Source organism: Lissotriton helveticus, chromosome 4_1, assembly GCF_964261635.1.
Source record: "Lissotriton helveticus chromosome 4_1, aLisHel1.1, whole genome shotgun sequence".
Classification (NCBI taxonomy): Eukaryota; Metazoa; Chordata; class Amphibia; order Caudata; family Salamandridae; genus Lissotriton; species Lissotriton helveticus.
The window spans coordinates 1,520,745,389-1,520,760,226 of record NC_136063.1 but is presented as its reverse complement, the minus strand read 5'-3'; the positions used below and the strand labels follow the sequence as shown (position 1 = coordinate 1,520,760,226).

Below are 14,838 nucleotides of genomic sequence, written 5' to 3'. Positions count from 1 at the left end.
GGTTTAGCAAATTATCAAGCCTGCAATCAACAGGTATTTTTTTGACAGAACCCTTCATTAGAAGTTTCAAACTTCTATTTTAGTTAGCTGAAAATAATCGTACGTTGCCAGATTTAAAATATGCACGCCCTCTAGACTGCTTAAGCAAGCAATGCACTATGTAGATACAGTGTTTTTGTTTCTTGTTTGGTCCACGTTTCAGATAAGATAAATATACATGTACATAGCGGACATATGAACTCTGAACTTTGTAAAAATCTACGTGTAGCGGAACGCCATCTGTTTAAGATTTTATTTGAGGCCACATATATAAGTTGCGTAATCTATGCTTCTTTTGGGTGTCGTGAGCAGAAAGGATTTATAGATGTTGCATAAAAAGTGCATACGAATATAGATTAACAGCCTGATTCATGTAGCCAATAGCGCTCGCAAAAGGGCCAGATTCTGAGAATCTGGCCCTTTGCGAGTGCGATTTTTGCATTTGGTATTCATGATCCCAAATGCAAAAATCGCTATTTAAGAATTAGCAAATATGCGAGGAATAGCATTTAAGGAATCTCTATTAGAGATTCCTCAAATGCTATTCATGACACATTAAAAATTTGCGATTTTGCACTTTTGGGGCCGCTATTTACCGAGAGGTCAGACCTGTCGGTAAATAGCAAAAACTCAGAAAAATGCTTTTAAAAGCATTTTTCTAAGTTGCATGTTGCACACACACATGTCCTTTGGACATGTGTGTGCGCAACACCTGTTCAAATGTGCATTTTAGGGGTGCTACAGGGCGTCCTTTGGACACCCCTGGCACCCTTAAAATCGCTATCTTATTTGCGAGTAGCAAATTGCTACTCGCAAATAAAGAACATGTAGGAATCGCTATTTAATTAGCAATTCCTACATGAATGCCGTTGTGCGTGTCCTCAATAGCGAGTCGCTATGATTCGCTATTAGGGCCACGCAAAACGGCATGTACATGAATCAGGCTGATAGATGCTAAAATGTCACGCTGGTGTTTTGGTGCAAGAGTAGTGGGTGAGACTTGCACTCTGTGCTCGTGACGACTGTCAGTGGCTCGGTAGATGGATTATGTGGGGTGAAGGGGTACGTCTAATTGACAGGCTTGATATAATGGAGAGCTTGTAGAGTTTCATATGCTGTTATGTGTTGAGCCACTGGAATTATGCAGCAGAGGAGGACCAAAATAGGTGGCATGGATAGCTAAATTATGCTGTAATAAAAGGTAAATTGTGTGGTGTAATGTGGCACATTTTGTGATAGGAGTACGTGTGTCTCTGCAAAGGTTTCACCTCATTAATACCAGCTTAACACTCAAATACAGCTAGAAGAAACAGAAAGTGTTCCATCAACCTTTGCGAAGGGCCTTCCACTCCACAGCAATATGTGTCATCACAATTTTTGGTAATTATTGATCCGTCTGAGTTATAAACAATTTTTTGGTTAACATCTGTATATTATGCAGCAGATGATAGATTATATGGCAAATGCAGAAAATACATAACTATACCGAATAAGCCACCAAAGCAATATTGTATGAATCCAGAGCCCCTATTATCTGAGACTGGGTGCAGGTGATAAAGGTGGCTAAAAGGGATGAAAGGAGGAGTGTGGGTCACTGAAGGGGCATCTGCTGCACACATCCAGTGTGCCATGGTTTAGGACTTCTTTCTTGCACAGTGGGAAGAAGGCGAGTGGTGGTTTTATTTGTGAATGCTGTTGGTAGTCACGATGAGAGGTGGCAGCAGATACGATGCAGCTGGAAAGCTTCACTCTACTATCACAAATAATATTGAGATTTAGGGTGATGGCCTTAGCCAATTTGCATTTGTGAATGCTTAAAAACATATTTTGTAAGAGCAGGTAGTGGTTTCACAGACCATTGCTTACTCTTAAAAAATGAAACTTATAGGTTTCATTTCCTTTTTTTTTTTTTTTTGGGGGTTAAAGACTTTTATTGCAAAATAGTGGTATTACGCAGCTCTAGGCCTACAACCCATGGGGCCGGCCGTGATGTCTTGTAACGATCTTTTTGTACTATCGGATTAACACAGCCCGTCAGCCGACAATCCTGGGTCCGGCAGCGTATTTAAGAAGTTTTAAAAATTTCAATTGGTGCATGTGTGAACAGAATAACATCTGACTTCCTGTATAGTGTATACATTGCAATACATCGTCAAATAGGTAGTATGAACAATAACCAAACAGTAACTGGGCAGCTGACTTCATGTCCGATATCTAAATTGGTATGCAGTCTTTGCATACGGCTATGTGTACGCTGGCTGTGTCACGTCATCATAGTAAGTCGTCTATAGGAGTCACGTGGAGTCGTAGGCACTACCACACACACCCTTCAATCCAAACTATCATTGTCCTCGTCCATCTTCATTTCCTTTTTTAAATGGATTTCGTTTTCCTTTATAAAAAATGAGGATGCATTACAAAAAAAAGATTGCTTTAATAAAAAGAAATCTCAGACATGGTGGTCTGCTGACAACCATCCCTGTCATGATGGCGATTCACAATGGGTTGCAAATTGTGACCTACCTCATTAATTTTCATTAGGTTGGTCGATTTGCAACCTACTTGGATTCGGTATTTGAATTTCTTTTCATACTTTAGGGATTCTGATTTCCTAATTGCAATTCAGAGACAATCACAATTATGAAATTGGTATTCCAAATGTTGATACATCTGGCCCTTAGGACAGGTTGGAGGAGTCTAAATAAGGCAGGAAATTATATGCTATAGAATGGCCGAGATGGGCAGAAAGAGTCAGCAAAAATAGCACAGATTAAACAAATGAGGTTATCATTTTGGGTTCACCAGCCAGAGGAGCAGGAAAAAGTAAACTTGAGATATCTCACAGTGGTATAACGCAAAATGACGGGGTCCCCCTGAAGAATGTGTGGAGGGTCCCTGAAAGTCTTATAGCTCGCAGATACTAATAGGCCTTGGGCTCAAGGGCCACCCTCGCCCTGACTGCAGGGTCCTGTGTTACGCCCCTGGTCTCAAGAGAATGTTTACAGATATACTTATTGGCTATCTGTTGAGGTGCAGATAGGTGCGAGGACAAAAGCTCACAATAATCTATAGCCATGATGTCCAGCCCTGTTTTCTATATCCCTGAAAGTAACCCTGTCTTTTTTACTTTAGGCAATAGTGTGTGTGGCTCCTGATCCTTAGAGACCCCTTAAACTGAAATATTTGGTTTTTCTCAAGGGCACAGTTTGGTGTGTCCTGAAATGAGGAGACCCCCCCCCTTCATGTCCCCAATGTGTAGTCTCAAGGAATTTCCTTTTTCATTTTGCTCTCTGCTGGCCCTGGCAAGTGACAGCAATACCAAGAATTTTAGTTGCAGTGGCACACAAGGCGGAATTCGAAGGTCACCCATTTCCTTTTCGTTCCCTCAGTCTCCCACATGGATACCTCCCTTCTGGGCCCCCCTTCCTTGGCACAGAGATCCGGGTACATCCTCTTTGCAGTATTTACCCATTGACTGGACTGAGCACACATGACCTGGACTTATGTAGTGGGAAAGAACTCGTAGTAGGTATTTTTCCACATATATCATGCTTATGTGTACATTTAAAAAGTGTGCAGTCAAAATATCCACACCTGCATCACCTCATATGGAAAAGTATTCCCCACCATCAGAAACACAGCTGCTTGACCGGCAGGTACATCATAATACATCATAATACAGAGGGAGGAAGATCCCTGGGGCAGCGGTACGGCGGTCCGACCGACAAACTCATAATCAGGCACTATATGACTCTGGTGTTATTTTGTGCCTTTAAAGATGAACGGTTAACTTCTTGAAGATCTATAAACAGAATAGCAATGGTGAAATATCATCCTAAATTACTTGTGTGAAATGCACAAGTGTTATCTATTCTTACACCTTTGATTAACTTCACTACTTTCAGCTTTTCACAAAATTTGAGTGTAAAGTTACTCAAAAGTATAGACTTACACATCTTCATCCCCTGAAAAAGGAGATGGAGCCAGCTGCTGTGTCGGCAAGACCCGCAAAATATTCCCTGTATAAATGTAGGGTGTCGGCAACCTCTAGATGAGCCCCGAAGGGCCGTCATCTGAAAGCTTCGGTTCCGGAGGTCGGTGCTGGAGACGTCGGGCCCTTGAAGTCATATGTGTTGCAGATAGAACTTGTCGCTGTTGAAGTCGGGAGTGCCCGCGTCGGCAGGCATCGGGGCTGCGGTGCAAAGTGCAGTGGTGCGGCGTGTGGTGCCCTCAGGTAGCAGCCCAGTGACGGTCGTACAGCGGCGTCAGTGAGACCAGGGTTGCGGTGCGAAGTGATGCGGTGTTCGTCGCGTACTGCCAAGTCATGGCGTAAGCAGCGTTGTTGTCATTGCTGAAGCGCTGTCGTTGACTGACAAACTGGAGTCAATTGTGCTGGCGTCGGTAGGCCAAGGCTGCGGTATGTAATGAGGATTGTGCGTCAAGTCACTTATGAGCGGTGCCCTCGAACCACGGTGCAAGCAGCGGCGTCGATGGTGCCCCGGAGCGTCGTCGTTGGTTATATCAAGGCGGCATCAAGTGGTGCAAAGTGCGGTGCCCACAGGTTGCGGTACAAGCAGCGGCTCGGTGGCAGCATCAGGTGGTGTCTTCGGTGAGTCCAGAGTTTCGGTGCGGCATGCGGCGCTGCACTCTGGGGTGCCTTCAGGTCAGGGAATCAGCAGCGACGGCATAGACAACGTTGGGTTGCATTTATTTCTGTTGCAGCAAAAAAAAAAACAGTCCCCATTGCTGATGGCAGAAGAACTTGATGTCTTTGCTGTTCCTGAGACTTCTCGAACAGGGGGCAAGCTCTACCTCAAGCCCTTGAAGAAACTCAATAAAGTTCAGTTCTTTCACTGCCCAAGACAAAAGCAGCCATGGCAGGCCAACACAGCAAAGCACTCGTCAAAGTGGTAGTTCTTCCTCACAGCTTCTCCAGCTCTTCTTCTTGGCAGGCTTCTTGATCCAAAAGAATTCTAAAGTTCAGGGGCCTGGGCCCGAATATTTATACTCCAAATGCTTTTGTCCTTTTAGGCAGAGAGTGTCTGTTCTTAGTCCAAACCTCTCTGGGCCAGCTTTCCAGCAGGAGGCAGAGACAGAATTGTCTGCAGCAGACCAGGCCCATTCAGGTGCAAGAAAGTCTCCTTCCACTACTCTAAATGCAGCCCAGGTCTATTCAGCCCAGTCCTGACTCATCCAAGCTCTTTGGAGCCACTGCACATCTCCAGCCCAACCTGTCACTCCAAAGCCAGACAGTCAAAACATATCCGAGCAGAGGCACACAGGATAGCTAAGCAAGAAATTACCTACTTTCTAAAAGTGGCATTTTCAAACACAGAATGTAAAAATCACCTGTACTAAAAGATGCATCTTTAGATTCTGAGTTCAGCCATACTAAACTTAATTTTCCTATCTGGTCCCAATGGGAAGATATATTTATAAGATGTTATAAATTAACTTCCATGCTTTCCCATGGGCCAGATAGCCTTTTAATAGTGAAAAAGGAAATTGGCAGTATGTCACTATCAGGACATGCCACACACATCAGGGCATGTCCTACCTTTCACATACACTGCACCATGCCCACCGGGGTACCTTGGGCCTACCTTAAGGGTGACTCACATGTAAGAAAAGGGAAGGTTAGGGCTTGGCAAGAGGGTGCACTTGCCAAGTCGACATGGCAGTACGAGACTGCACACATCCAGTGCTGCAAGCCCATTAGCAGCATTTGATTTAAAGGCCCTGGTCACACACAGTGCATGTACTAGGGACTAACTAGTAAATCAAAAACCAATCATGGAATCACCAATCCATTACAACCATTTACAAAAGGAGCACTTGCACTTTAACATGGTACAGCAGTGAGAAAGTGCGCAGAGAAACTAAACCAGCAAAAACCATGAGGTCAGAAAGCAAACAGGAAGGGGAAAAACGTCAAAAGATGCCAAGTCTAACAAAAGTTTTTTCTGAGATCATCAATGTTAAGCTGGTGAGCGTGAGCGAGAAAACCCCTACTCCAGACCACCTCCAGGAAAGAGAGGGCAGTCGCAGATGGCTGCTACAGCTTACGTTGAGAAACCTTCCGCTGTGTTGAGGAACATCTACTCGAGCAGTAGAAAGTAGCATCACGCTCTTGTACTGCACATGGTGCAATTCGCTCTGATTTTCCAGCGCAGGACAAACACCCGGCTCTAAAAATCAGTGCAAGCAGCGCAACCTAACACACTTGTGGAACTCCGCGTGGTGCAGCGGAACTCCGCAAACTCTGCCCAGACTTACTCTAGACATGTGTTTCTGGATTCATTCTTTCTTCAGTAGAGAGCAACAGTTTGTTTTGGGGTGCTGTAAGTGCTGTCGAAAGTCTTCTCAGGTCTCTGTACCACTCTGAAATGTGTCTATAGATACACAGCACTATCTGATCAAACAATGGTGAGTACTAAGGACTTTTAACTGATGAGAGTGTTATCATGCATTACATTTATCACAATGCGCCTGGGCTAATTGTGAGCTGGTATGCCGGGCAGTGTGCTCCCTCCTCCTTTTATGATTGGCTCCTTACATGAAAAGGGTCATCATAAACTAGTCTCTGTCACCTACATTTTTGTCTAGAACATTGGTTCATCAGAGAAAAGCATTGGTCACCAGTGAAGCCTCCGCTTTCAAAATCTCGTGTTCCCAGTGCTATAGCCTCAATCGATATAGACTTTGCCTAACGCTAAACCTCTGCAAATCTTTTTGATAAACCCAAAAGAAACTTCTACCACCAATAGGGAAATAGACTGTGCAATTCCAACTATTTCTTTTGCGATGATTCCATGTGGACGAACCTCTTCTGTATCAGAGGGGAATGATGATGTTTTAAAACAATGCCTGCAAGAGACTCTCTAGAATAGTTTAACTGACTGATGAACTTCATCTGCAAGAGTGTCCTTATTTTTGGTTCCCGATAAGAACCAGTAATTAAGCTGTTTGACTATTGGGGATTAAATCAGGTGACAATAAATGATTGCTTCCCAATGGCTTGGATACAAAAACATGAATCATTACAGAAAAAGATCTCCACGGGGTATACTATTTGCTTTGCTAGAAAGAAGGAGCAAAGTGCACGATCGCTCCTTTGATGCCTTTTTTGCATTATAAGTATCAAGTATTGGGCTTTGTTCTCTTTAAAGGCACCCATTTTTTTCAATCATTTATTGACCACTTTTTATCCTTTTTTTTCAATCAGTTTGTAGTTTTTTATTTAGATGCTATATGGATATTTTTTACTATTGTGCAGGATCATGGTAATCATCACTGTACTAACAAGACTAAGACACATCTGACAAATTAAAATTTGAAAAAAAGTTCTTGGCTTCTTCCTGGGTTCAGTTGGTGTGTCTCTGGATCCATAGAAAGCAGCAGCCATTCAAGAATGGTCATAGCTAAAATCATTAAAGGAAAACCAATGTTTTGTGCTTAGCCAATTTTTCTTCTCAATTCATCAGGGAATTTTCTCATGAGACTTGCTTTAGATCAAGCCAGCTCAAGAAAGAAAATTTGCATCATGGATTCCTTTGGGAGGAGCCAACTGAACAAGACTTTCAGGATTTCAAAAAGACCTTCATTGAAGTCTCAATATTACTACCTGGTTCTTTTATGCAACATAGCAAAAAGTTAAGGTGGCTACTGTTGGGCATTGGCCATAAATCATATCGCCTCACCAAGGCAAAGAATTGGTAGGGGAGAGCACTGGAACAACAATTTGCTGGAATAAGCACTTACCCTTCTAAGAGAGCAGGGCAGATTCCATCTACAGACCAGTCTCTCATTGCTGGAGTAGTTCTTTTTGAACCATAGGATATATTTAAAATTCTAATCCAGCATTTTTTCATCAATTTCCAAGTTATAATCATACAAATCATGCAGACGAGGCGCTTAGCCCATTTGGATATTGTTAGGGTCAAAATAAAAAACTTTCAAACTCATACTGTACATATTAAAACAATGTATACAAATAGTAAATATAACATTTAAAACAATCATCAGTTATTATTAATAAACTATCCAATACAATAAATCCTTAGTATGTATAATCTTCCCTCTTCTGAACAATAATGTTTTGTATGCATGTGTAGTTTTGCTGCTTTGATCATGTCCTCGTCTAGGGACGAAACAAGTTAGCTGGGCTCACCGCTGTTTTAACTTTCCTCAAGAGTGTATCTTTCAGTAGTGGAGCAAATTCAGTGACATCGGGGCTTATGATTGGATGGGGGCCAGGGGGGACATTTTCCGTGCTTTTATTAGGGTCCACTACACTCTTGCTACACCACTGACATGGGTAGGGCACAGAACACCTCTCAACACCAAGACAATTGGAACAACAAAATCCTACAGCCTACAGCAGTTTCAACTACAATTTTACTTAGAGGCTCTCAGGCTTTGAAACCCTAGAGTAAACAAAATTACAAATACCATGCATTCTCTATCTTTTCCCCCACCTCAGAAATCTTTAGACATGAATTTGCGGCTCCCAAAAGTCGAAAATATAGACTTGTTTGCAGATGTATCACTTAGCACTTAGATAAGTGCAGTAGTGAGTAGCTGCTGTCACCTCATCCTTAAATTGAGACCCATCCTTCCCTAGTTATCACCGGAGAAGAGAGCTAGAGTGGCTGCTGCCACTATTAACTCGCAGCAAGACAACTATAATACTTTCTAGCCAGATCTTCCTTTTTATATAATCTCTAGGCTGCTCTTTGGCTCTGAAATAAACCTGTTCTAGGATAGGAAGGGATGTTTTAAGGCCCATGCAAATAGATATTTTCACAGACTAGTGAGCTGGTTATGAGAGCAGTCAGTTCTCATTTCAGTTTTGTACTTAAGAGTGCACCTGTGGAAGTTTCTGTGTGTTGCCTGCAGATCTCGCTCTCCTTGGCAGGTCAAGGTGGGACTAGGCTATCACTGAGAAGGCATGCAGCCTCCAAGGCCTCAGGTGAAGTCTTCATTGTGTTTTGTGATGCAACATAGAGTGGCCCACAAAGGATTGGAGACAGTCATATAAACACTTACTGCCATGCAGCACAAACAGCAGTACATTGTTGGTTGTTTGTTGAGACCGTCTGTTCACTGACATTCTGCAGCACACATTGAAAGAGGAAAAAGCTGCACAAAAACAATCCTGCCTACAACAAAGCCACCCTTACACCATGGTGCAAAGGTACCTGCATTGCAACTAGGCTGCCAAAAGAGCACCAGTGCAAGGGGAAGGGACAGGAATGCACTGTATTGGATAAATACAGTGCATTCCTGCTCTTTCCCTGTGATACAGGGCAGCACAACAAGGTGACTTGTTGCACTGCCCTGCACCGCTAATGTCATAAATATGCCCCAAACTCTGTCACAAATCAAGCAATGTGGTATGAAGTGAAATGGAGTCAGATAGACACAATTTGAGTATGCAAAGCAGTTGGGTGTTTGCACTGCCTTGCGTCCCAACATTCATTTTATACAGCGACAGATGTACATATCAGTTGCAGAGCAAAATTACTATTTGGTAGAATTTACAAAATCATGCCTCATTAAAGATAGCGAGGCAAGATCCTTCTTGAACCCCCTTCTTTATTGACTGCAAATGCATAAATGGAGGCCTGCAAAGTGAAAGCAGGTCTCCATCCCAGCATTTGCATTCACTGTCTGACAACCTTTTTTTTAATGCTCCCCTACAATTAAAAGGGCCAGAGACTGATTTAACAATAGATGTGTTATATTGTGAATGGCATTAGGGAGGAAGGCTGTGGTCTCCTGGGAAACTATCTGCTTCCTTTCAGCACCTACAGTCCACATTCACAAGTTGGGTAACAAACAAAGAAAGCTGCGGCTGACTAAGGTTCACACTCAAATTTCATAGTAGGAAGTATTCTGATGATCGTGCAAATCACATCCGGGGCTAGCCGCACAGAAGCTCCGCTGCAGAGGCAGATACCAAATTTGTATGGATGAAGGATGGTGCACCGAAAGAAGCTAGTCCGTAACAACAAAATAATTTAGAAAAAGTTCCTTTATTTTAAATGTTAAAAGGCTTAGCCAACGCGTTTCGTCCCCAAAGGGACTTTGTCAGGGCTGAAAAGAACAAAAGAAACACATAAGCACACAACTGTATACATATAACAAAATTATATACAAGACCATATATTGAAAAGTTATATATACAGCATGTACCCCAATAGTACACTAATAAGCATATATTTTCAAAAAACAGTACATACATGTATATCTAAAAAAGACAAATAAGACAACCTCAGGGAAAGAAAAAACACAACGGATGAGTCTGTTAGTAATGTGTTGACCTGGGAGACAGAAAGTGCAACAACAATGCTCAAACAGACGAAGCAAATACATGATTCTAGCCAGATCATAGGGGATATATACCATACCATTGCCCATAGAGTGACAGCAGCAGGTATACTGACTAATCGATATTACCAAAGGTATGTACCCAGAATCCTACATGAATAAAATATCGGGAAGACACAGTGGAAATAGAAAATCAAGAGAAAAAGTCAATATGAACAGTGATGAGAAAAGAGATAAAAAAATATATTAAACGAAATAATAAGAAAAGCGGGGAGGTAAGTAAAGCATGAAAGATTTAAGAAACAGCATAAAAAGTGAGGGAAAAGAAAAGAAGCTAGATAATCCTTGAATTGAAAATCAACACAAAAGTGAAAAAACAAACGCAAAAACATAATCATAAGAATAAGGCCTGGGGATACTGCTCCAAAGTACTAAATATCTACATGATGGTACACCAAAGGGTCAAATATTGTGACTACAAAACGACATGTTGGCATGAAATAAAAGACAAAGCCACATGTAACATAGAAAACAATTGCGAGTCTCAAGTCGGGAAACTGCGAGTCAGATGGATACTACGCATAAAGATAGAGAAGCCACCTTACCTCGAATAAACCGTCAGTTATCGATGGTCACAAGGAGGTTGAATTGTCACTCCTACAGCAACATCCTGATCATTCAAAATTATGTATAGGCAATATAAATCTGTAACAATAACACCCACAGAAAAAATGTTATTACCATCGTGAATGTATCAGACCACGGAAAAAAGAAGACAAAAACATAACAAAAACACCACTCTGATCCAACAAGGATCAAAGGGCAAACAGACCCAGGTCAGTGATTATTGAAAAGACATCTACCTGCAATATGCAAAGAAGCAGCAAGCGATGCGACGTATATCAATCCTGTTCACTGCTATAGTAAAGTTCGCCCCGTGTTAGGAAAAGTACTGTCAATAAAGAAACACACAGGAAAAAAGTATGTGAGAGAATGTGTAAATAACGTCGAGTGGAAGACAGTACTCCCACTACTACCCGTAAGATGCCAAGTGTCTAGGGCATGTCAAACCACTAGAATTCAATTAAAAATACGCCAATAGGCATATGGAGAAACGGGTGCAGGACATGCCGAAATAAATAAACAGATTGCTAATGTAAGAGGCGCCCTCATTGTATATAACCAGGGGCGCAAGACTTTGTCTACCTCAGTACAAAAAATTATTAAAGGAACATTTACCTGCAATGTACGAAGAAGCAGCAAACGATGCAGCATATATCAGTCCTGTTCACCGCTGTAGTAAGGTTGGCCCCATATTAAGGGAAAGTACTGTTAATAAACAAGCACACAAAGGAAAAGGCCTGTAAGAAAATATATAAATGACATAAAGTTGGAGACAGTACTCCACCTACTACCCGTGAGGTAACAAGTATCTAAGGCTTGTCAGACCACTAGAATTCAATTAGTAACACACCAAATAAACATGTAAAAAAAATGTAAAAAACACGGGTACTGGACATGCCTCAATAAATAGAAAAACACAGATCGCCAATGTGAGAAACGCCCCCATTGGATATAACCAGGTACACAGAGCTTGATCTGCCTCAGAACGGTTCCCTTCTCTCGCGCTGACCAAAGAGAAACGCTGAACACTATAGGAAAATGTGCCATCTATCCCCTAAATATTAAACGGCAATACATCTCTTTAGGAGATATGCCAGAGTAACAGGCACACTACTGCATAGTGAATTGTGCCACCTATCCCCTAAATACTAGACGGCAACGCGTCTCTTTAAGGAACACGCCAAAATAATAAACACATTCCTATCATAATACCTGAGTTCGTAGTGCCGAGCTTCAGTGGGCGAAAGATTCAAAGGACCCGCCATTACCGTCTTGCGAGTTAAAATATTCCCGCCCTTACCATGTGATCAGCAATCAGAAAGGCATTACTGACCACACGTCAGTGCAAGAGGTACCGCCATCTTAGAACAAGCACCAGAACAGAACGCTGCAATGACGGCCAAAAGTCAAGTAAGACAAAAGCATAAATTAGCACCGATAACTGCAACCAAGAAACAAACAAAAATAAAAGAATATAATTATACAAGATGATAATGGAAAAAACAATAAAGACTATAATGTAAAACAAATAACGATTTAACGCCAAATAATAATAATAAGAAAAATAAAAGGCAAAAATCACAAACAAGCTTATCAAGAATATAAACCGAAAAAGACTAAACACCAAAGGGGTCCATATGCTTTCAAATTTAAAATATATGGATCGCATATGGAGCCATGTGTACCCTGAAATACGAAGCACCTCATAACCTATATATTCAAAGATCTTTACAGTCAATATAGAAGACACAGGTAAACTGTGTCCCACTGACAAAGTCGTCATGTGGACAATCAATCCTCAGTCCTGAAATATGCACTGCATCAAGGGTTGAAAGACACAAAGAATACAGAGCAGACCAAGGTATAGAAAAATGAGAAAAAAATTAGAACATCCCTATGAAACAAAAACTATATATCATAATGAATTGACACAAGTTACACATCAAAAAAATAAGTTACACATTTTAGTGAACGATACAATAGTGACACACTGAGCCCAATGTGGTCCTGTTGAGATTTAATTAAAAATACAAAAATCTACTTGTACAGAATAAACATTAAAATATAAATAACAGTCCTGTTACAATACACCTTAATCTTTGCCACGTAACATACAGATTTATAGGAAATGATGCATCTCCCCATCTGTATTATGACCCATCTCGATAGCTCTGAGGTTACATATACAACGTGCCTCTTTCTGTCTCAGCATAAGTTATGTTATGTAATCTTGTATAGCGCATGGCTACCCCAGCAACAGGGCGTCCCAGCGCTTGCGGACATGCCTACCACTAATGCGACAGAGGATGTATTAGATGGATGCAAACAACCAAGTTTTTATAAGTTTGCGGAATAACAGATGGTTTGAGGTGGCTCGGGCTTTTAAGGGGATGGAATTCCAAAGTTTAGGGGCCAGATACCTGAAGGAGCGGCCACCAGCTCTGCTCCTCCGTATCTTAATGGTACGTGCTAAGAGAAGGTCCGCTGAGCGAAGTGCACGCGTAGGGGTATAAAAGGAGCATAGTCCTTGAAGAGTTTGGGGGACGGCGCTCTACAAGATTTTGTGGGTAAGACAGAGGGTTTTGAATTGAATGCGTTGCTTTATAGGCAACCAATGTAATCGCCGAAGAAAGGGGGAAGTGTGACAGGTTTTGGGCAGAGCAAACAGAACACGAGCAGCAGCATTTTGCGCTCTTTGCATCCTATTTATTGTAGTCGTGTTGGAGCCTAGCATGAGGGAATTGCAATAGTCCAGGTGAGAAAGAACTGACGCCTGGACTATGAGTTGACGAGTTGGGGGCTCGAAGAACCCCAAGATGGGTCTGAGAGAGCGCAGGCGCCCGTAGCAGATGCCGGCCACTTTTTTGGCATGGGAATCCAAATTGAGCGAGTTGTCGAGCATCACTCCTAGATTTTTTACCAGCTCCTTAGGTATGGGAGCTGGTCCCAGCGCAGGAGGCCACCAATGCTCATCCCATGTCTGTGTGCCATTGCCGATCAGAAGTACCTCTGTTTTGGAGGAGTTTAATTGAAGACAGTTGTTAGATAGCCATTTAGAGATGGCCAAGATGTCTTCTTGAAACTTCATTTGGTCTGTCACATTGTTATTGGAGAAGTTGAAGATAAGCTGTGTATTGTCCGCATATGATATTAATTGTATCTTACGTTCCCGGGCCATCACGGCCAGGGGGCGGACGTACACATTAAACAATGTGGGACTGAGCGCAGACCCCTGAGGCACCCCACATTCAAGGGGGAGCCTGCTGGATGAGTACGGGGGGGCGTGCACCTGGAAGGAACGGTCAGATAGAAACGACACGAACCAATCCAGGGCCATTTCCCTGACTCCGATCTCCCACAGTCTCTCAAGCAATATCTTGTGGGAGACCGTGTCGAAAGCCGCACTCAAATCCAGCAGAATCAAAATGGAGGTTGCGCCCATATCCAATGAAGCTTTTAGATGTTCTGTAGCTGTTAGCAAGGCCGATTCCGTGCTATGGTTCGCACGGAACCCATTTTGGGACTCATCCAAGATCCCATTGGACTCCAGGTAGGTAGTCAAGGTGTGGTTGACATGTGCTTCTGCCACTTTTGCGAGGTAGGGAAGTAGTGAGATGGGGCGGTAGCTGTCAGGCCGGGAGATGTCTAAAGATGGTTTCTTCAAAAGAGGCACCACTTTGGCATGCTTCCATGATTTAGGGATCGAGGCTAGCTGAAAGGACTTATTGATCAGCTCTCGTCCAGCCTGCAGGGCGGAATCACGAAGAGATCTGAACAATTCAGGTTTAATAGGGTCGTCTGGGGATCCTGATTTTACTCTAAGTGTAAGGTGTTCCATCTCTG

The 14,838-nt window shown here is 42.4% G+C and overlaps 1 protein-coding gene and 1 long non-coding RNA gene across 2 annotated transcripts in view; one reads left to right on the top strand and one right to left on the bottom strand.

The window, feature by feature from the left end:
* LOC144827580 (aromatic-L-amino-acid decarboxylase-like) overlaps nucleotides 1-14,838 on the top strand; it is a 1,238,931-nt gene that overhangs the window by 38,883 nt on the left and 1,185,210 nt on the right. The window lies entirely within an intron of this gene.
* LOC144827579 (uncharacterized) lies at nucleotides 10,081-11,326 on the bottom strand. Its single transcript, XR_013610252.1, has 3 exons — nucleotides 11,235-11,326; nucleotides 10,977-11,076; nucleotides 10,081-10,137 (listed from the first exon to the last, which is right to left on the bottom strand). It is a non-coding gene; the product is annotated as an uncharacterized LOC144827579 (long non-coding RNA).